Source organism: Ambystoma mexicanum, chromosome 1p (genome assembly GCF_040938575.1).
Source record: "Ambystoma mexicanum isolate Mex_15411 chromosome 1p, UKY_AmexF1_1, whole genome shotgun sequence".
In the NCBI taxonomy this organism is placed as follows: Eukaryota; Metazoa; Chordata; class Amphibia; order Caudata; family Ambystomatidae; genus Ambystoma; species Ambystoma mexicanum.
In genome coordinates this window covers 796081150-796103370 of record NC_090921.1, presented here as the reverse complement: position 1 = coordinate 796103370, position 22221 = coordinate 796081150, and the positions used below count along the sequence as shown (strand labels likewise).

The following is a 22221-nucleotide window of genomic DNA, read 5'->3' as shown; positions in this document are numbered from 1 at the left end:
TACATAGAAGTGAAACTCCACAGTACCAAATTGGAGATCAGGTTCAGCTAGCTACAAAACACATACCTCTGAAAGGAACTCAGACTTTTAATCCTAGATATTTGGGACCTTACACCATTAAGGCCATTATCAACCCTGTGGCCGTCAAACTGGAATTACCCTCCAATATGCGAATTCATCCTGTCTTTCATGTTTCACTTTTAAAACCAGTTCAACCAGGAACGAGATTAACCAAACCACCAGATCCTATCTTGATAGATGGAGAACCTGAATTCGAGGTGAAAAACATCCTGGACTCCAAGGTGGTTAAATCAAAACTTTTTTACTTAATCGATTCGAAAGGTTACGGGCCACAGGAAAGGTCATGGGAGCCTAGTGGCCACGTTCAAGCACAACGATTAGTGAAGAGATTCCATCGGGACTTCCCAGACAAACAAGGACCAAGGGGAGGAACGACTTTAGGAGGGGCCTTGAGGGGGAGTGCTGTCATGATGCATACCCCCGGGCATCCAGACAACGTCCATCAGCCCCGGGAGCAGGCATCATGTCGCCTTGAGAAAACCCAGCAACCCCTGCTAGGGGCTGTCTGGGTTCAGTCCTGGCGCCTATGGCGCCAGGCTCATATGGGACATCGGTCCTGGCGCCATAGGCGCCAGGCTCATTGGTGCACACTTACCTGATGCAGACCATGCTGCAAGAAGATCCAAGCCCATGTGAGGCCTGGAAGGGACTACTTTACCTTAGGGACTATTTTGTTACTCGGGTGTGGTCGGGGAGGAATACCTACCTGGGACTACTTTGGAGGTTATTTAAACCACGCCCGAAGAGCAGCACACGCTTTGCGTTATTCTGCATCCAGCAGCGTAACGCTCACCGTGCCAGCAGCAGCATCCAGCCTTCTGCCACGACCGCCTCGAACCTGGAGCAACTAGAAAGAAGGAAAGAAGCAAAGATTAAAACAGGAGTATTACCTGATTTCTTACCTGATTCCGGATTCATCGCATCTTCAAACCAGAGGAAAGACTTTGTTTTAAACGTGTCGCATCGCCAGCAGCAGCGGCGCGCCATACTCTCCGTTCCACGCAGATTCTCTTCGATCCGGCGCTGTCTCCATCTTTACATCGCCGAATCCCGGCACCTAAGGGGGACAAGAAACAACAAGGTGAGCAGAGAGAACAGACAGAGACAATTTCTTTAGCCGCCATATGCTTACCTGATTTTACCGCCGGAGGTATAATTCATCAGCACGCGACATCTTCTTATGCCGCACCTGTAAGATAAGGAGAAAACAGCAAGTTTAACCCTTGGCATTATTTACCAGACAGTGTTGGGTAACACAGACTTTTACCGGAGCGCTTTCAGCTGTCAATCTTCTTATTGGGTCAAAGCTGCAAGATAAAAGAGGAATTGGACAGGAGTGAATTCCAGACATTTTGAACTCTTACAAACTATATACTTACGGCTCTTCGCCAGGACCTTTTGGAGTCAGGATTCATCTAAAACTCTTCCAATATCTTCAGGCCAGTGGAGTAACTGGTCATCAACGCGCCTCTGCGTGCCTCGCAGGATGGAGGGCTCATCCTTCAAGAATATAAGGTGAGATTGCTGAGAGGGCGCTTCAGAGGTGATTAGTGGGGAGGACAGTGGGGGTGCTATCACTTGAATACACAAGTGGCTAAATCCATCTCTCCACTTATAGGAGAATATTTCTACAGGCCAAGCAGACAAGATTAGGAGGGCAGATCCAGTCAGTCATCGCTGCACTACGCATCACGTGGGTGGAGGCCGCAGCAGTCCGGGTCCGACCGACGCCCCTGTGGGAGCCAGGTAAGCGTAACACACGGGGAAATGTAGCGGGTGGGGACGGAAGGTAAATAGGCTGCAGGGCACAGGGAAAGTGGACGGGCACAGCACCAAAGGAACGTTTGCTTGTCCTAGCCAGGTGGGACTGAGGTTTCCAAGCACATACTAGGTATTAGTGCCCTGAATTTGCTCAGAATCCTCGTTCCAGATTGGTTGAGCAGATCAGAACATCCAAAAAGGGTGCTAATATGTCATAATGACTACAAAACAAGAAGTTCCTTTGGTGCTATGAGTAACTGCAGAGTGTTGCATCTACCACTAGGCTATTTCTATCCACCTGTGTAGGGCATTTGCCCTCTGCTGCAAGATGCTAATGGTTTTCAGCCAGTAAATCGTAGCAGGAAACGCAATTTAGAAGAGGACACTGACCACTTTTAATACATTGTTATTAAAATGGAATAGATATGATTGCCAGAGTGGCCAAGAAGGCTGGCACTCTCGTGATGACTTTACTTTTAGGAACTTTGAAGGTGATACTGTTATCTCAGGTGTACCGCATGCATAAAGGGTTTTGGATAAACACACCCTGGCAGTCGAATCATGGAATGTGGCAGGCTTAAAGGGAAATGTTTTTTCCTAATGCAACCCATTTTCCTGATTTTAGTTAAATTAGTGTGAAAAATGTGCACTGGTGTGTGGACTGGGGTTGATTTGTTCCTGAGTTTAACTATCAAGGCACTCGAACCACCCACACCAACTCCTCAAATTGTCCAATGATCACTGAAAGCTAAAACATTTTTTATATATAATCAGTGTTTACAAGAAACACTATATCCAAGGGGAAGGCTGCAATGATCATCTTTCAAGTTTCTTAAAGAAATATGTGCTACAGTTAAAAAATTACTTTCAAGATAACCGAATAGGAAGGTTGGGGAAGATTGTAAAGAAAAAAAAAGGTAATAGGGATGTTAAAATGGGCTGGATCCTACTGAAGTCGAAATCAGAGGGCGCCCACCTTTATTTGTAACATTTCTCAAAAAGGATGTTGAGGCACTGCGTTTTTTACATTTGGAACTTCAGCTTTCCTTAAGAATTCGAAATGGCAGCACAATATCAGATACTTCAGCCAACCCACCTTCCAAGCGTGCTGGGAGTTAATCCTCCATTATTACTTTTTAATTAGCTCCTTGGTGATCCATTTCCCCTACTACACCTCGCTCTCTACCTGCGGCATTCCTCAGGGCTCTAGCCTATCGTTGTGGCTCTTCAACATCCCCCTCTGGACCTCTTGGTCTCCTCCTTCTCTCCTCACTTCCTGCGTTATGCTGGTGACACACACCTCTCCTTCAATCTTCCGTCCACTACCTCCTCTTCTTCCTCTCTCATTCCTGACAGTCGGACTGCTATTCAGACATGGTGCACGACTAGCGATCTCTGTCTTAATGCCAGTAAGACTGAGATCCTTTCCCTACTCCCTGTTTCCCTCCCACTCCCTGGCCGTCCTTCTTGCGTCCTTTCCCCTCACCATCCTGTGAGGCCAAAAACGTTGGTGTCATCTTTGACTCCTCTCTCTCTCCTTCTCCCCTCACATCCCGGACCTTGCCAAGAAGGCCTGCTTTCAGCTTTACCTCCTCAGAGGCATTCTCCCCTTCCTTACCTTTCCCCATAAACTCAATTTCCCTAGAGCTCTGGTCCTCTCTAGGCTGGACTACTACAACAGTCTCTTCCTCAATCTGCCTCTTTCTCCCCTTTGCCCTCTTCAACTAATCCAGAATAGGACTGCAAGACTTATCCTTGGCCTCAAGCCCCAGGACTGCATCACTCCTGCCTTAAAATCTCTCAACTGGCTCCCGGTAACTGCAAGGATCAAATTCAAGACCCCCTGCATAATACACAAGGCTTACATGGGCCTGGAACCCCGCTATATTCAACTCTCTCTTCCTAAATACCTCCCTGCTAGGGCCCTTCGGTCCTGTAGCTCCAATTCTCTGCAGATCAGACAGACGTTTTTCCAAGCAGAGAGTGGGTGGTAGATCTCTCTTCGGCAGGTGCCTCCCTCTGCAACGGCCTCCCTGCCCCACTCAGATTTGACCCAGACCTCCTTAAGTTCCAAAAACTTTAAAACCCCTGCTTTTCTCTACTTCCTTCCCTTTCGACCCCCCATGCTGATGTCCCCATTTGCCACTGCGACTGGCGGCCTGGTCTCTTACAGGTTACCAGGCCCTCTTTGACCAGTCTATACCAGTACTCCCCAACCAGCACTGTCCTTCCGGGGCCCTGTCTCTGACTATCCTGGTAGGTTGGGCATCCCTCCGGTGTCCATGTCCGTCCTCACACTTAGACAGTGGTCCTCCTCCGTCATCCCCTGGCACTCCCCCCCCCTGGGCTCCCCTCAGCACTTGCCTAGCCCATGGGTCCCCCTCCACCCACCCTGCATTATACCCAGTTTCCCCCACTTACCCCCCCAGATCTCCCCCCTTTGCACTTCCTGTTACTGGACTTGCACGATCTGAATGTCACAAGGCCTAGTAGGACCGTTATTGTTATTATCTCCCCTTTCCATCTTCCTCCCCCCTTTTTGTCTGGTAGTGCCTGGAAACACCATTTGCTGTATAGGCGCCTTATAAATATTCAATAAATTCAAATTCAAATAGAGCATTCAACTTTCGTAGAGGATATGATGGTAGAATACAGAGTCAAATGTGACCTTGATCTTGTTGGTTTAATAATGAGGGTCCCTTGGCAAAAATAACCTATTTCTTTCTTTAAGCCATCTGAACATATGGACCTGGCCTCAAATCAACGCAGATATAGGAATCCTGAAGCTGGAGATAGTATTTTAGCAAGTATGTAAGATGTTGCCCAATATGAATTAATGTTACGCGTCTCCTCGTATTATAACATTGCTGATGTACATGAAGCGTTCCTATTTTGGAAAGGGACCCATTATGCAATTCTCGAGTGGTCAAGAGAGTAAAGGCAGTCTACAGGGAATCAGTTTACAAAGCTAAACATGACCAAAAAGTATGATTATGGCAAGATTGCAAGGTGGGCACTGTGGCTCAGGATAGCAGGGCATTTTGGTCCTCGATTTGTTACAGTGTATCTGTCAAGAGGATTGGGCTTCACACTTCCAAAATCTTGCCAATCAGGGGGTGTCAACCTGAGAACTTAACAGTGTTTGGATTACTCTAAGGATGCCTCTGTGAGCTTGCGGATCATGTTCGCCCAAATCTGATAGTGGGCAAATTAGGAGCCAAAAAAAAATAATAAGGCCATATGCCATGACTCTGACTGTTTCGTCATAGATCTTTTTCAAGATTGTGTAGAATTATTCTGGTCTCTGCTGTTATCTAATGAAATTAAGGTGCCGAATACTTGAAAAGGGGCAAATATAGTATCACATTTAAAAAAGGTTGTCATATGACTTCAGGATGCTATCCCCCATTTCACCTCTTAAATCAACCCTCAAAAATAGAGACACATTTAGAGGCCAACATTTAAATATTATTGTTGTGGTTTTGCACTTATGGCTGATTTTGATCTTTGACACTGAGCACAGGCAAACCCTTTGGTAGACTTGGGTAGACTTCGGACCAGATGTCCTTTGACAAAGCTTCAGTGAGTACTGACCAACTATACTCTCAACTAGAGGGGGCAGTTAGGTTTGGGACTGGTGAGAGCTTACTTCAAATGTTGGCATATCAAGCCAGACTGCCCCCTTGCACCAATGTTGTTTACCATCTACATCAATCAATGGGTTGGAAAAACAGATTGAGGTCATGTTTCCGCAGAACACTTTTCATCATGACATTGCACACCCCATTTCTGCTCCCGCTATTGCACACTAGATGCATTCGGGAGCCCTTGCTAACCTGCACTGCTCCAAGTCCCTACTGCGCCTGTAAAATAAAATTCTATTCAGATTTCCAGTGCCGCTATCTCAGTATGCGCAGGACACAACCATTCTGTGCAGCAGGGACAGGGGTCGTTCTTTAACGGGGGGAAACCCAGAGGGCCATCATCTATTTTGTTTGGGGGAGGATGCGGTCTGCGAAATCGCAGCTGAGGAAAAATGACCTCATCATGGAAAACCATCTGAGAAAGTCTGCAATAGATATGCCAATGATAATAGGTCTCCTCTCCCATTATTGCTGTATGCAGATGATGCAGTATTAATTGCTCAAACTCTGTAGGTTCTTTAATAGGTATGACGTCCTTTCATCGACACCCGTTTTTCTGACGGGTGTTTTTCCACAGAACTTTTGCCCAAAAAAACGTTTCTAAATGTTTGGGGGCTGGGGAGGGTTGGAGAGGAAAGGGCATATAAAGGGTTAGGGGGGGGTCAGGAATAAAAAAATATGTAAATGACAGGCGGTTTGGGGGATCCCCCCAAAAAATAATTTGTCAAAATTCAAAAGGTTTTTTCAGCAAAAATGACATGGAAAAACACCCGTCGTAAATACGGGTGTCGATGTAATGTTTATGTTTATTGAATTTATATAGCGCTTTAAGTGAGAGAAGCATATTTACAAACATGAACAGGTCATTAGAACAATATGTAGAACTACTTACAAGGGGGGAGAAGGTGGGCGGAGGGTAGAGGAGGGGGTAGGTGAAGGGAGTTACAGTGTAGAATTTGAGGTAGGGAGAGGGGAAGGGAGGAGTGAGGGGAAGGGAAAGGGGAGTGATCTGGTGTCCTCATTGCCCTAAGTAGTATATGTTACCAATTTAAGGTCAGAGGGGAAGGAGAGAGGATGGGTGATGGGGGGAGGGAAAGTGGGAGTGATCTGGTGTCCTCATTGCCCTTAAGTAGTATTTTTTACCAATTTAAGGTCGGAGGGGAAGGAGAGAGGATGGGGGAAAGGAGGGGGGGCAAGGGTAGGAGGGGAGGGGTAGGGAAAGGAAGTCAGGGGGGGAGTGAAGAAGATGGGCTTTCAGGGTGTGGCAGAAGGATGAGTAGGTAGGGGTGGAGCGGAAGGAGAGCAGGAGGGAGTTCCAGTGTATGGGGGCCAAGAGTTGGAAGGAGCAGAAGCGTGAGGAGGCACTTGGGGCTGGGGGTACAGTGAGGAGGTAGAGGTTTGCTGAGCAGAGAGAGCGGGAGGGGGAGTAAAATGAGAGGAGGGAGGTAAGGTAGGGGGCACCAGGTCATGGAGAGATTTGAAGACAAGACAAGGAATTGAAATTTCAGTTTTGAGAGGAAGGGAAGCCGGTCAAGTTGAGAGAGAGAGAGGAAGAGATAGAGTCTCGAGGGCCTAGGAGACATAAAGTACGGATTGAGGAGTGGTAGATGGATTTTAGGGGAGTTAGGTGAGACACAGGGAGTCCAAAGAGGAGAGAGGAGCAGTAGAAGAGGCAGGAGAAAATAAGGGAGGAGATTAGGAGTTTGGAAGCATGGAATGTGAGAGAGGAGCGGATCTTGCAGATGTTATAGAGGTGGGGACGACAAGCTCGAGAGGTTAGTGAGATGTGGTTGGAGAAGGAGAGAGAGGAGTCAAGGTGGAGGCCGAGATTGCGGGCATGGGAAGATATGGGGAGGTTGGAAGGTGGAAAGTGGATAAAGGGGGGGGAAGGGGAGAGAGTGTTAGGAGGGAAGAATAGCAACCTCAGTCTTGTCAGTATTGAGGGAAAGAAAGTGGGATGACATCCAATCTTTTATGGCCGTGAGGCAGGAAGAAAAAGTGAGGTGGAGGTCAGATATGAAAGAAGAGAAGGAAAGAAAGAGTTGGGTGTTATCAGCGTAGAAGTGGTGGGAAATGCCGAAAGAAGAAATGACTGGGGAGAGAAGGGAGGTATAGAGAGAGAAAAGAAAGGGTCGAAGCACGGAACCCTGAGGGATGCCATAGTTCAGGGGGAGGCTGGAGGAGGTGCGGCCGCCCCAGGAGACAGTGAAGGATCGATTGGAGAGGTAAGAGGTGAGCCAGGAGAGACCAGAGTCTTTGAAGCCGAAGGAGAACAGAGTGCTAAGAAGTAAGGGGTGATCTACGGTATCAAAAGGTGCAGAAAGGTCAAGGAGGATGAGAATTGAAGATTGCTTAGCGTAGCGAGCAGTGAGGAGAGAGTTGAGGACATAGGTGAGGGCTGTCTCAGTGGGGTGTTTAGGGCGGAAACCAGATTGAGAGGTGGAGGGAGTGGGATGAGACGAAAGCAGAAAGTTGAGAGTAGGCAAGGCGCTCGAGGAGCTTAGAAATAAAGGGGAGAAGGGAGTTTGGCCGGAAGCTGGAGGCAAGAAGAGGGTTAGCAGAAGGTTTCTTCAGGATAGGGATTATGGTAGAATGTTTGAAAGCTGAAGGAAAGGTGGCACATTTTGGGGATGAGGGAGGTGGGGATGGGGTTAGCGGGGGCAGCAGTAGGGTGAATTTTGGACAGGAGGTGTGAGACACATGCAGGGGTGATAGGAGAAAAGGTGGACAAGTTGGCAGAGCTGGAAGAGGGGGAGGGGGAAGGGGCGGAGGAGGAAGGAGAGGATGTTCTGGCGAAGAGAGAGGATTTTGGATGAAAAGAAGTTGGCGAAGTCAGAGGGAGAGAGGGAGAGAGGGGAGAGTTCGTGGAAGGGTCGGAAGTGGGAGGGGAGAGAAGCCGAGAGAGGGTCTGGAAGATACAGCGAGGATGAGAGGCTTGTGAGTGGAGGAGGCTAGAGTAGTAGGAGCGTTTGGCAGATGAGAGGCAAGAGTCGTAGAGAGAGTGATATGAGAAATAAGAGGATTGATTAGTCAGAGAAGGGGATTTGATCCAGCGTCGTTCAAGGCGTCGGAGGAGGCGGCGCATGGACAGAAGGTTGGGGAGGTTTGTGAGAAGGGGAGAAGGGAGTGAGAGGATAGAGTTGGTCAAGACTGGATTATAGAGGAGGACAGTGAGGAGAGGGCATCAACTGCTGAGAGGGAAGCAAAATCAGAGAGGGGGGAAGGGAGGAAGAACATGAGTCGTAGAAGATAGTAGGGTTAAAGTTGCAGAGGTTGCGACGAGAGAAGGAGGGAGAGGAGGGAGAGGAGGGAGAGGTGTGGGAAGATAAGAGGGGAAGATAAGAGGGGAGGAGTGAGGGAGAAGGAGAGCAAGTAATGAAAGAAGAGGAGAAGAATGAAATGTGGATGAAGAGGGGGAGGTTGAAGTCGCCAAGGACTGAGAGAGGAGAGGGGGAAGGAACAAGTTACTTACCTGTAACTGTTGTTCTCCAGCATGGGGTCTGGCATGGATTCACATGCTCATGAATATTCCCCGTCGTCAGGCTGGGAATCCTCGGTAAAGAATAAATCAGTTTCTGTTTCGTTTCTGAACTGTCTTTCACCTAATAACCAATCACTGGTGGCAGTAGGACCAAGTGAAGTGCCGCAAGGGGGTAGGAGGGAGGGTTTGCATGTGAATCCATGCCAGACCCATGCTGGAGAACAACAGTTACAGGTAAGTAACTTGTTCCTTCTCCAGCATGGGGTCTGGCATGGATTCACATGCTCATGAATACAAGAATACATAGCAGTACACACATGCACAACCACGGGAGGTGGCAAGGCTCAACATTAAGCATTTCATCAACTCAACATTAAGCATCTCTTACCTCCTCACCAAGCCCACTTTCAGGCGAACAGGTTGCGCAGCACTGCCTGGCCGACTCTGGACTCCTCCCTGGAATCTCGGTCGACGCAGTAGAATCTCGTGAATGTGTGCGTCGACCTCCACGTAGCAGCCCTGCAGATGTCCAGCAGGGGCACACCAGATAGGAATGCCGTGGTAGAAGTGATCGCTCTGGTTGAATAGGCTCTCGGACGGCCGGGCAACAGTCGGTTTGCCAACCGGTGACAATGCATGATGCAGCCGGAGAGCCATCTGGAAATGGAAGTCTTTGAGAGGGCCTTCCCTTGGTTCACAGGTCCAAAGTTCACAAACAGCTGTGATGTCTTCCGAAAACTCTTCGTGCGGTCCACGTAGAACTTCAGCACTCTAGCTCCATCCAGCGAGTGCAAAGTCCTCTCGGCCGGTGACCAAGGCGACAGGAAGAAAACAGGTAACACCAAGGGCTCTTTGAGATGGAAGTCCGACGGCACCTTGGGCATGAAGGAGGGGTGCGTCCTCAGCACCACCCTCGTCTCGTGGAAAGTCAGGTATGGAGGCTTGCAGGAGAGGGCCTGGATCTTTCCCACTCGTGCGGAGGTGATGGCCACAAGAAACGCTGTTTTCCACAACAGGAACTTCAATGGCGCCGAATGCAGAGGCTCGAATGGCGGCCCCATGAGCCTGGTCAGCACTACGTTGAGCTCCCACGCCGGGGCCTTCACCGGCCGGAACGATCGGAACAGTCCCTTCATGAACTCCTTCAGCAGGCGATGGGATCACAGGGATGAGCGCCCCGGAGTTCTGGTATAGCGGGAGATAGCTGCCAGATGGATCTTGATGGAGGCATGGGACAGCCCCGCCTTGGACAGCGACAATAAGAAAGGCAGCACTTGAGGGGCCGTAATCCGCAGAGGGTTAATCTTCTGTGCCCGGCACCAGACAGAAAACGTCTTCCATTTGTGTCCATAGCACTTGAGAGTTGAGGATGCCCTGGCCTTTGCAAGCACCTCCTTGCAGTCCGCCGGGATATCGTACCCTCCGAACTCTAGTGCTGCAGGAGCCAGGCCTGCAAGTTCAGCGACCCCGGGTCGTGATGGAGGATGGCACCTCCTTCTCTGGAGAGGAGATCCGCGTCCGTCGGTAGTTTGACTGGGGGGGCGCTGACATGTCCAGAAGGTCCAGGAACCAGATCTGTCTCGGCCACGCCAGTGCGACGTGGATCATCCTGCACCGGGACCGCTTGAGTTAGTTGATGAGTCGCAGCAGCAACGGCAACGGCGGGAATGCATACAGGAACAGGCCGTCCCAGGGGAATGAGAAGGCATCGCCCATGCTCCCCGGCTGGGGAAACCTGCTGTTGAACCTCCGGCACTTGGTGTTCGTCGCTGTCGCAAATAGGTCGATCTGGGGATTGCCCCATCGCTGGAATAGCATATCCACGTGATCCTGCCGCAGTTCCCACTCGTGGCACGAGCGCAGCTCCCTGCTGAGTGAGTCGGCGATGGTGTTCTTTATTCCTGCCAGGTGGATGGATACCAGAAACATCCCCTGGGCGACGGCCCAGTGCCACAGATCCTGGGCCTCCTTGGATAGGGCTGGGGATCTGGTGCCTCCCTGCTTCCGGATGTATAACATCGTGGTGGTGTTGTCGGCGAAGATCTTCACCACCTTGCCCTTGAGTGATGGAAGGAACAACCCGAGGGCCCAGAACAGAGCTCGGAGCTCCAAGACGTTGATGTGTAGTGACCTCTCCTCTGGGAGACAAAGGCCTCTTGGGTGGATATCTCTGGTGTGCGCTCCCCATACCTCCAGGGAGGTATCCGTTGTCACCATCTCCTGATGTGCCGGGGTCTGGAAGTCCGTACCTGCCGCCAGAAGCACGCGGGTGCCCCACCACCGGATCGCTTGGCGGAAGGTCTCGTTGAGCGAGATCGTGTCTTCGAAGCTGCCCGCATCTTGCATCCAACGGCCGTCGAGGAACTGTTGCAGTGGATGCATCCGCAGCCTGCACAGGCGCACTAGGTAGATGTATGAGGACATCATGCTGAGAAAGGACTTGATGGACCTTGACCAGGATGGGGTCCTTTCCTCCGACGGAGAGGCCAATCGCGCCACTGTGTTGAGCTTGGCTCCCAGAAACAGTGCGACCTGCGACGGAACCAAGTGGAATTTCGAGAAGTTGATGGAAAATCCAAGATCCATGAGCAGTTGGACTGTCTTCGCTGTGTGCCCAACGGCGAGTTCTCTTGTCTTTGCTCGGATGAGCCAATCGTCCAGGTAGGGGTAGACGTGGATCCCCTGCAGGCGCAGCCGCGCCACCACTGGTGCTAGGCACTTGGTGAATACCCTGGGCGCCAAATTCAATCCGAAAGGAAGGGCCTTTAACTGGTAGTGCCGCCCTTGGACTACGAATCTGAGAAACTTTCGATGTCTTTTAGAATGGGGATGTGGAAGTAGGCATCCTCCAAGTCCAGCGACAATAGGAAGTCGCATTCCTACAGCTGCCCCAGCACGTGCTGGACGGTGACCATCCAGAACTTCTGGGCCTTGATGTACTTGTTTAAACGACGAAGGTCCAGGATGGGTCGCCAACCGCTGGTCTTCTTTCTTATGAGGAAGTATCGTGAGTACACTCCAGAGCCCCGAGCCTCTTGGGGACGAGCTCGATGGCTCCATTCTTCAGCATCGCCCTTACTTCCAGCAGCAGTTGAGGGACGTGGTTTTTCTTCCTCGCCACGGGTGGAATGCGGGGGCACTTTTTTAGAAACTCGAGAGTGTGTCTGTGGGCCAGGGCATCCAGCACCCATCAGTCGGTGGAGATGGACTCCCACACGCTGACAAACTTCGCCAGCCAGCCTCCCACCGGGGTGCTCAGGTGGGGGCCCGACGCTACAGCCTGTTCAGTCCTGCTTGGCAGCGGCCTTGCCGCCTTGGCCTCCTTGGCGACGACAACGAGATCCTCCTGACTTGCCGCGTCCTCTGTAGGCCTCCTGCGACGAGGAGCGGGCCGCCTGGTGGTACGTCGCGGAGCCAATCCTTTGGAGGCACCTTGCTTGTCTCTGGAGTTCCGAAAGGGCAGCCGTCTTTGCAGCAAAACACCCAAGGCCCGAGCCGCGTCCGTGTCGGCCTACGTGGCCTGCAGTGACTTGTCCACTGTCTTGCCAAACAGGTTGTTCCCGTGGAAGGGCATGTCCAAAACTCTGGTTTGCACGTCCTGGCGGAAATCGGTCGCCTTGAGCCAACCACGCCATCGAAGGCAAACACTGTTGCCCAACTGGCGGAAACTGGTGTCAGCAATGTCCGTGGCCACCGTTATGGCGTGGTCCGATGCTACCTCGCCTTCCGGCAGGATCTCCAGGTCCTCAGCCCTCTTGTCGTCCGGGAGGAAGTCCAGCAGAGGAGCAATCTTAAACCACAGCTCCCTGTCGTAGCGGGCCACAATCATTAGGGCGTTGGCCGCTTTAACGGTCGTCGCCGCCGACGAGATGACCCGTCGTCCCATGGCGTCCAGTTTCTTCCCCTCGCCGTCCGGCAGAGAGGTCGAAGTTGAATCCGTCTCCCCCGCTGCTTTCTTCTTGGCCGCCGCTGAGATGACTGAATCTGGGGTCGGCTGCACCCTAAGGCACAAGGGGGCAGAATCCGGGACCCGGTACTTCTTCTCGTGCCGGTCTCTCTTGGCAGGAGTCGTGGATGGGTTCTTCAGGAGCGACAGCCCCTCGGCCCAGATGTTGTCAAGTAACGGGACCGAGAGGACCGTCTTCCTCTTGGCCTCATGCCGTTGAGAGAGGAAGCCTTCCTTCTTCTGTTCTTCGGGGCAGAGCTGGAAGAGCTTGGATGCCCTGGCGATCATGGCGTGGAAGGAGCCAATTTCGTCGGGCAGGGAGACCCGAGGAGGTTGTGATGGAAGGTCCATCCCGTTGTTACCACCGTCGTCATCCGTCCCCGTCGTGGCCGTCTCTGTTCCCGTGTCATCCCTAGGATCAGGGGAAGGAGATGAAGGCTGTGAGGGCCGCGAAGGCTCGAAGGGCAGGGGGGATGAACTCTCCCCTGCTTGCTTGGAAGGCTTCCCGACGGGCCAGGCTCCGCTGGATTGTACGTTGGTGGTAAGGGCAAACTCGTCCTTATCTCCGTACATAAGGCCTGGATCGCCATCAAGATTGCTCCCGAGTTGACTTGTGGCCCAGGAACCGGCTGCGACGGGCGCAATGGTTGGGGAGTGGAATCCTCCGCCTCCACAGCTCCTCGTCGGCACCACCATTGCTTTCTTCGTCCGCCTCGTTGGGATCCCTCCCGTGGGACCGGACCTCCTCGAACTTCTTGTTCAGGATCTTCGCAACTCCAGCCAGCTCCTCTTCAGAGGCTGTATCTGTGTCCGTGATGGCCACCCGGACCCCCTTTTTTTTCACCCGGGTTTTCACGGGGGTCTTATCGATGGGCTGAAAAGAGGATTCCCTCCGCGGTGGCAGGGAAACTTTAGGCCCCGAGGTCACCTGCACAGGCTTCGCCAGGGTCGCCACGACCCCCTTGATAGGCCGGATGAATCAGGGCCTTTGTGACTTTGGGTGCACCTGAGGCCTTCACCTTGGGGGGAGGGTCACCGCCTTGTTCCCCCTCGGCTGTCTCCGTCGGGATTGACCGGGGCTTCTCCCGAAGCTTACCCGGGTTCTCTGATTTCCTCTTCCCCGAGCCAGAGCGTTGGCTCGTGGTTGATTGCGTCGGTGAAAGTGCGCCCTGCCTGGCAGCCGAGGAGCCCGACCGATCGGTGCTCCCGGTGCCCGCGGACTCGCGGTGCTTTGCCTTTTGTTGGGCCCCCATCGCCGGAGCACCCTCAAAGGTCTTAGAAGACCAATCAGACTTCTTCTTCTCACCTACTGCTGGGCTCTTACCTTCCAGCCAGTTGGTGAGGCGGATATGCCGATCCTTCATAGTCCGTTCCGACATGTTCTTGCAAAACGCACAGTCCTACTCCATGTGCGTTTCGTCTTCGTGAACGCAGTAGAGGCATCTGGAATGCTCATCCTCCTTGAAGACATTCTGCAATTCGCATCCAGGGCAGCTCCTGAACAGCTTGGTTCCGGGTGTCGTGTTTCCTTTGTCTTGGGCCATGTCCACGCGGGGTAGGCCTCAGAGATCTTCCGCAATCCTCCAAGAAGCGAAACTCGACGATAACTTCACCCCCGAGGGGCGTAGAAAATTCCGAAACGGGTCCCTGTTGATCGGAAGTAGAAACGGTGGAGCTTGAGGCGCGATTGACTGAAAAAATGAGATTAAACTCTTTGAAAAATCGCAAAACACAGTAAAAGCTCGAGAGCTATAGCACGAGGACTCCCAACACTTGAACGTGCGGTAAAAAAATCTGACGATGGCTGCCAGAGGAGGGGCTTAGGTAGAGGGCAGTCATTGGCTGGGGGCAGTATGACCCAGAGACCAGTGATTGGTTATTAGGAGAAAGACAGTTCAGAAACGAAACTGAAACTGATTTTTTCTTTACCGAGGATTCCCAGCCTGACGACGGGGAATATTCATGAGCATGTGAATCCATGCCAGACCCCATGCTGGAGAATCATCACTTCTCCGCAAGGCGGAGCCCTTTCCATGAGGCTAAGGAGGGGCGGCCGCTACCCAACAGTCCCCTTATGGGTGCTTTAATGCGGGAGGACCTCATGGGGAGGGACTCCCCCTCTGGGGACAAGGACGACCACCTTGGTAACAACCCATTGTATAACACCACACCCCCCTCCACCATTTCAAACCACTATATTGAAAGTAAATCAATGTATTTCTGTAGCACCAGTAGTACAACTAAGACAGAAGGTATTAGTACAAAGAAGAGCACAGAAAATATGAGGATTATGGACTGCGCTAGTACTGAGATGAGGTGGCTCATATGAAGCATGAGGAATGCCCAGGAGCCATTGACAACAGGTGCTGATGTCACGCTTGGGCGGAGCAAGCCCCATTAAATAGAAAAAGAATAAGGACTTGAGGTCCTTGCCTTCCCTCTGCGTCAGAGAACCCAGGAGTCTCAAAGTCTGCTCTATACCTTAAGAGAGGGCTCTGCAGAGGACTCCGGTGAGTGGCTGAGGGAGTCCGTGACAGGTCCTACGGCAGCGGGACCAAGCCCAGTGGGAAGCATGCAAGGCAGTGGCGCAAACTCCAAGAGCAGGTGGAATGTGTGGTCCCCAAACAGTGCTTATACTGCAAGAAGACACAACACGTGGAGCCGCTGTAGAAGCAGGGATGAAGCAGACAGCTGCAGAACCAGGAAAGAGATCAGCCAGTTGGGAATGCCCACCCATAGCCCAGGAGAAGGGAGACATTACCCTGGAGAAGGAACCTTCTGTTGGTTTATATTAGTCTTTATTTTTAGTGTAAGGTATAGAAGTAGGTTGTCAGACGGCACAGTGTACTTTCATTTGGACTGACATTCTGACAGATCCTTTAGTATTAGTTTGAGGCCGGGAAACCCCTCTTAGAAATAGGGATAGTGAGGGTTTCTTTCATATCAATAAAAGTCTATAGCAACAAACATGCCACACTTGTGTCAGCTTCCTTCTTTGATACCCTTATAAATGGTGTCAGGGTGGGATTCAGACTCAACTGATACAAATTGAGGAATCCCGAGAAGTATATGGTCAGAGTAGGAAGAGATGTGCCACCTATAGGGACAATAGGAATAAAACCCAGTATAAAACAGCCTCCCACTACAACACCCTTAAAGACTCTCTTCACTTCCTCCCTACTCGGTAGTTCAGATAGCTGGGAGGACCCTGGGAAATCTACCCAAGAGACCTCTGAAATATCAAAATGGTGACCACTGCCTGTAGAAATTCCTGACCCTCATTCCAATTACCCCAGGGCCTCGCACAAATCTTCAAAGTCCCTCTCTTCCCATGGGACAGAATCCTTGGACAAGTTAGAAAAAAACAAGAAAGAGTCAACCTAGGTAAAGGTACAGGAATCTTCTCTCAGAAGCTTGAAAAACTCTAGTGAGCGTCTGAAGCCCCTTCCTTCCCCTTTGTCCAACTCATCGGACGAGTCTGAAAGTGAAAAAGAAGACACAGGGAGTTCAGGGGATTGGGAGGACGCGATAACCTCACACGACTCCCTAAAGTCAAGGGCAGAGTCAGAGGGGGAAAGAGACAAGCAGAAAAAAACTAGCTCCAGAAAAAATAAACTACTAGACTCTCCTACCCAAATTTCCCAATCTACTCATGATGAATCTGATTGAGTCATTACTGTTGGAAAGGAAATGAACCTTTCCCACCCCCCTAGGTGCTTTAGAGTAAGACGGATCACAGAATCACGCTCGCGATGTACAAGTGGGGAGGAGGCCGTGATAAGATTAAATATAAATGAGTAGATTTAGTGTGCACATATAAGGAGACGTCATTTTTGCAGTTATGGTATATACATTCGGCCCTGCATGGATGCGCAGTAAACACAGGCCCGACGAAGAAACGTGAACAGGCCCAAGCACTGATGGTAGAAAGACCTACGCTGCTAATTACCATAGAAACTTCTATTTGCTCCTTAACTGTTGAGAATATTTGTTATTTCAGAAAGGAATGCATCCTGCAAGGCCGCAAGAAAGCACCCGGCGCCTCATTGTGCACACTCATCACAGGCAGGCCAAAAGCAGACCTTTAACCCCCACCCAGCCCACCAGGAGTTATGACACCCCACAATTGACCCAGTCCAAGACCCCTGAATTCTGCGATAGTAGGTGGCTTCAGACCAACCATAAACCCAGTGGTCATAAAAGATATAAAAGAACGCAACCATTTCACCTTATTTCATAATGACACACTTTGTAATACAAGGTAGAGGGAGGAATAAATTACAGTCCAAAGTGAGGGTGGAAAACTAGGGTGCGGAAAGTGCGATATGAACTGATTGAAGAATGTGGGCATCAGCACGATCTTGAGCCTCCCCCTGTACCAGTCCCGAGTTTCCCTGGTACATGCCATAATGATAGAGTAGCATTGTCTTACAATTGTAACTAATGAGGAAAGCAACCTTCAGACCTTGGAGAGATGAGTTCAGCTGACCCCACGTGATGGAAGACGGACGGACAGGGCTGAGGCCAATTGCAGCCCAACATTCCCTATTGAGCAGGCCACCCATGTATAGGGCCTCACCAACCAGCCACGCAGGTTTCTATTGTATCTATGACATAGCAAAGATGATGTGTTGCCTTATAACCTTCTGCATGTACCATTTTTCGGCTGAATGTTCTCGAGCAACAGAGTTCTTTGCTGACATACTTATTTTTTGTGCTATTAAAACTTGTTATCCTTGTAGAAATCTCTTGGCCTTTTTTCCCTAGCGGGTTGTATTTTTTCTGGCATGAGCGTTCAGGGGCGTGCCTTCATTACTCGACCACCTGGCCAGCCATCAAATACAGGCTGACATAACTTTCCCGGAAGGGCTTGACAGAATAGCATCCAGCCAGCAAAGACCAGTACTGCTGCATGGGATTCTTCAGCCTTATCAGATGGTGGAGACCTGGGGATTTAACTTTTTATATTTCGGGAGACTGGCACAACAGTTTAACTGGAGTGAAGAGACCTGCTACCTTGCTCCCCTACTAACCGTTGAAATCCAGGCATCTTATTAGGCCCATAATCTCCTACTAACTAGATCATTTGATGAAATAAAACAAGGTCTCCTACACAGAGTCGGACAAACTGAGAGCTTTTACTGTCATACAATCCCAGGAGATCAGGCTAAACCCTACTGAGACTCTGCCGGAATTAGGGGCCAGGATACAGAATACCCTGTCGCAGTGGTTGGGCAAGAAGACCCTGCCAGACGTAATGGAGTCATTGGCATTAGAACAGCTGATTAATAGTCTTACCCACATCCTTGCAATTAGTGGTTTTAATAAACCTACCTTGAATAACGCTATAGAAAACCGTCCAAGCACATGAGGAGGCAGCAAAGCAATTTAGGGCATTACATAAAGGGGATGAAGGATGGAAGGATGTAAAGAAACCCCAGAAACATACCACTGAGGGAATGTGTAAAAAAAAATAAATAAAAATAAATAATATAAATAGCTCCCGAAAAATCTAATGAAATCATCAGAGCATGGAGTAAGGAGATAGAAAGACAGGATGAAAGAAAAATATACTCCCTTTAAAGAGAAGGGAGTGTTCAAACCAGAGGAAGGAAAAACCCCATACCGGAGCTACAATAGTATGTTTCTCCTGTGGGGAGAAGGGACATTTGGCCAAACAATGTCCTGGAAATCAGAAAGATGAACTCATGAAAATAGATTGGATTGCTGGAGAGGAGTGAAGAGATCTAGAACCACAAGGAGAAACCAACATTGAGACACTTAGCACTGTCTCTGGCTCTCCACCCCATTTTAAACACATGAGACTGTCATAGTCAATGCTGTGCAAGTATCAGCTCTGGTTGATTCCGGCAGCTGGCAAACGGCAGTAAGATCAGACCTAGTATATCCTGATGAAATAAAAATGGGAAAGCCAGTCAGGATATCTTGTGTCCATGGTGATCAAGAGATCAACCCTAGGACTCCTGTCTCTATTACCATCAGGGGCCAAGAAACCATTATGAATTCAGCCGTAGTGCCCGGACTCCCTGGGGAGACCATTATTGGTAACGACTTCCCTCGGTTTGGTAAGCTAATAGAAGAAACCAATAAGGTATCAGCTAAATATTCTACTTTTGATACCTGGGAGGAAGAAAACCTCCTGGAGATTGTCCTAAGCAGGATCAGCAAAATCATGACCTCTGGACAATCTCAGATGGGTAAGCTAGCAGCATTTGGGGAAGGGTATGTGACTATTCGCCAGGTGTAGTCACTTCTCCCCAAGGGGAGCCCTTTTCCATGAGGCTAGGGAGGTGCGCCCCCTACCCAGTAGTCCCCCTAGCAGTAGTTTAATGCGGGAGGGCCTCATGAGAAGGGGATGACCCCCTTGCGTACAACCCATTGTATAACACCACACCCCCACATGCCTTAGTCCCCCCTCCATTTCAAACCACTAAATTGAAAGTAAATCGATGTATTTCTGTAGTGCCAGGAGTACAACTAGGACAGAAAGTAATAGGACAAAGAAGAGCACAGAAAACATGAGGATTATTGAGGGTACTAGTACTGAGATGAGGTGGCTCACAGGAAGCATGGCCGCACCAGTGGCAGAGATAAGCTCACTAACCACCAAAGAAAGGTCTGGGACCCAAACAAAAGCAAAGAGTGCATCTGACAAAATCTTACTCAGACCAGTGGTGGATATAAACCCACTGACCACAAGAGAAGGGTCTGGAACCCGAACAAAAGAGAAGAGAGCATCCGAGGAAATCTTTCTTGTGCCAGTGGCAGGGATAAATCCACTAACCACTGGGGAAGGGTCTGGGACCCAACAGAAGAGAAGAGTGGCACAGCCTTCACAAGGAGGTGAACTGCGCAGTTCCCGAATGGTGCCAAAACGTGGCACCACCACAGAAGCAGCAGCAACAAAGCAGACGGCTGCAGGAAGCGGGAAAGAAACCAAACCCAGTCCCCAGAGAGACCAGTGCTGTGCAAGCAAGTCCCAGAAGGTAACAGGAAGCATGGGCAGACAGGTAGGGAGGTGGGCGGAGGAAAGAGGCCTCTGCTTCATGCCGGCGCAAGCGTGAAGACTAGCAGGGGGCCATCAAAGGAATGGGACCCCAAAAGAAACAAAGAGTGCATACAAGAAAATCTTCCTCATACTAGTGGCCGAGATAAGCCCACTGACCACCAGACAATGGTCTGGGACACAAACAAAAGCGAAGTGTGCATACAAGAAAATCTTCCTCATACCAGTGGCAGAGATAAGCCCACTGACCAGCAGAGAAGGGTCTGGGGCCCTGATATAAGCAGGACTTGGGTCTTTGTAGATTCAGTGAAAGAAAACAGAGATAAAAACCAAGTGGTAAAAGAACTCTCAAACACTAGGAGAAGGGAGCTATTCTCCGGGTCCAGAAGGTTAATTGTGCAAAGTGCTGGAACTACCAGCCAGGGGAAGGGAGTCATTCCCCCGGCATTTGTTTAAAAGTGGACATTTTCGGGAGCACTAGCCGTATATCAGGAGAAGGGAGTCTTTCTCCTGGAAAAGGAACTTTCTGTTAGATTGCTACAAGCAAGGCGGAGGGAGTCATTCCCCCGGCACCTTGTTGCAAGAGAACATTTTTGGGAACGCCACCCATATACCAGGAGAAGGGAGTCATTATCCTCAAGAAGGAAGTTTCTGTTAGTTTATATTAGTCTTTAGTGTAAGGGATAGAAAAAGGGTGTGACACAGAATAGAGGATTTTCTTTTTTACTGACATTTTGACAGATCCTCTAGTATTAGTTTGAGGAAGGGAAACCCCTCTTAGAGATAAGGATAGTGAGGGTTTCTTTTCTATCAATACAAAATATAGCAACGAACAAACATATGCTGGTCCGATAGCACAACGAGGAGAGCGCTCGCTTTGACATCTGTGCAGAGCCTGCTAATGCAGGTTTGAATCATGGCAGGGCCAAACTCAGCCTTTCATCCTTCCGAGGTCGATAAATGAACACTGCACACTGTGGGTAATAATAAGCAGTGCTCAGATGCCTGAGGGTTCATAGCGCTATATAAATGCTAAATTATTATTATTATACCACCCCTGTGTCAGCTTCCTTCTTCGACACCCTTAAAACATGGAGAAGTAAGCCATTCCAGAGGAAGTAGTAGACGAGTTGAAGAACTTTGTGGACTGTACAGTGGCAGCCCATAAGAGATCAGACTGCAGCATAGAGAGTGATTGTATGTCAAGACAGTTACGAGGAACAATACTGCACATGATATGACAGCATTTCAGTGTCATCATACATTTTAGTGTCACAGTTGTAAAAAAACAGGATTCATCATGTTGCAATTGCTTTGACAAATGAGGTAGATCATGAAATGGCCATAAAAACAAGATTGGCCTGAAAGCCACAGCCATGAAGTACTGCATTCATTATTTTACCAGACAAAAACGATATGGTTTATCTAATACTTATGACAAGAAAGAAGAAGATTTATTCTGATACTATATCAAGAGGAGGATGTATTAGGCTAGCTTCTCTTCATCACATTATCATAACTCTCAAGCGCATGCATTATCATAATGCCCTTTCTAGATATCTGGTCAATAATTCAAAAATATATGTTTGAAACATTGACGTTTGAACAAAAATATTTTTTTTAATCAGATGTGAGAATAAGTTTGAAAAGGTTTGAGGAAAGAAGTGACCAGCACAAATAATCAGATGGAATGTGTCATGAAGCTACCGGAGGGAAATGGGGCATGGCCGCTCATTTTAACAGGAAAAGAGTTCTTTTTCAAAAGGGCAGGCAGGCTTAGGATTCTGGAGGAAGGAAGTGAAAGTGTTGGTTGGGCAAGATGGGGAAACTATAGTGTCTCCTTTATAATGTTACCAGAAATTGTAATACCACAAGCTGGGAAACATGAATTAGAGGATGGGGAAGCTGCAGGGAGGGCAATGGGGTGCCAGATAGGCAGCAAAGAGACTCTTAAAACATAATTTAAGAAAATGCAATGCACTAACAGAAACATAATTTTCAAACTAACATTTTTTTTAACTTAAAAGCATGTCAACGCAAAGTATGCAAAATGATGCCTTTTTAACTTTCATTTTTAAGATTTCATTATTTTCAACCTTTGTTTTTCAAACTTAAATTTATCAAACTGAAGACCTGTAATCTTATATGTTAGTTATGATGAAAATTATTAATCAAAATCTGAAAGCACTAAAGGCAAGGATTTCCTATTTCCATGCAAAACATAGAAAACAATGTAAAGAACATTTCACTATAAAATCATGGTCTCACACATTGCATAAAC

The 22221-nt window shown here is 49.4% G+C and overlaps 1 protein-coding gene across 3 annotated transcripts in view; it reads right to left on the bottom strand.

The window, feature by feature from the left end:
• The window catches only part of IL6R (interleukin 6 receptor), a 315341-nt gene that overhangs the window by 68303 nt on the left and 224817 nt on the right, over positions 1 to 22221 (bottom strand). The window lies entirely within an intron of this gene.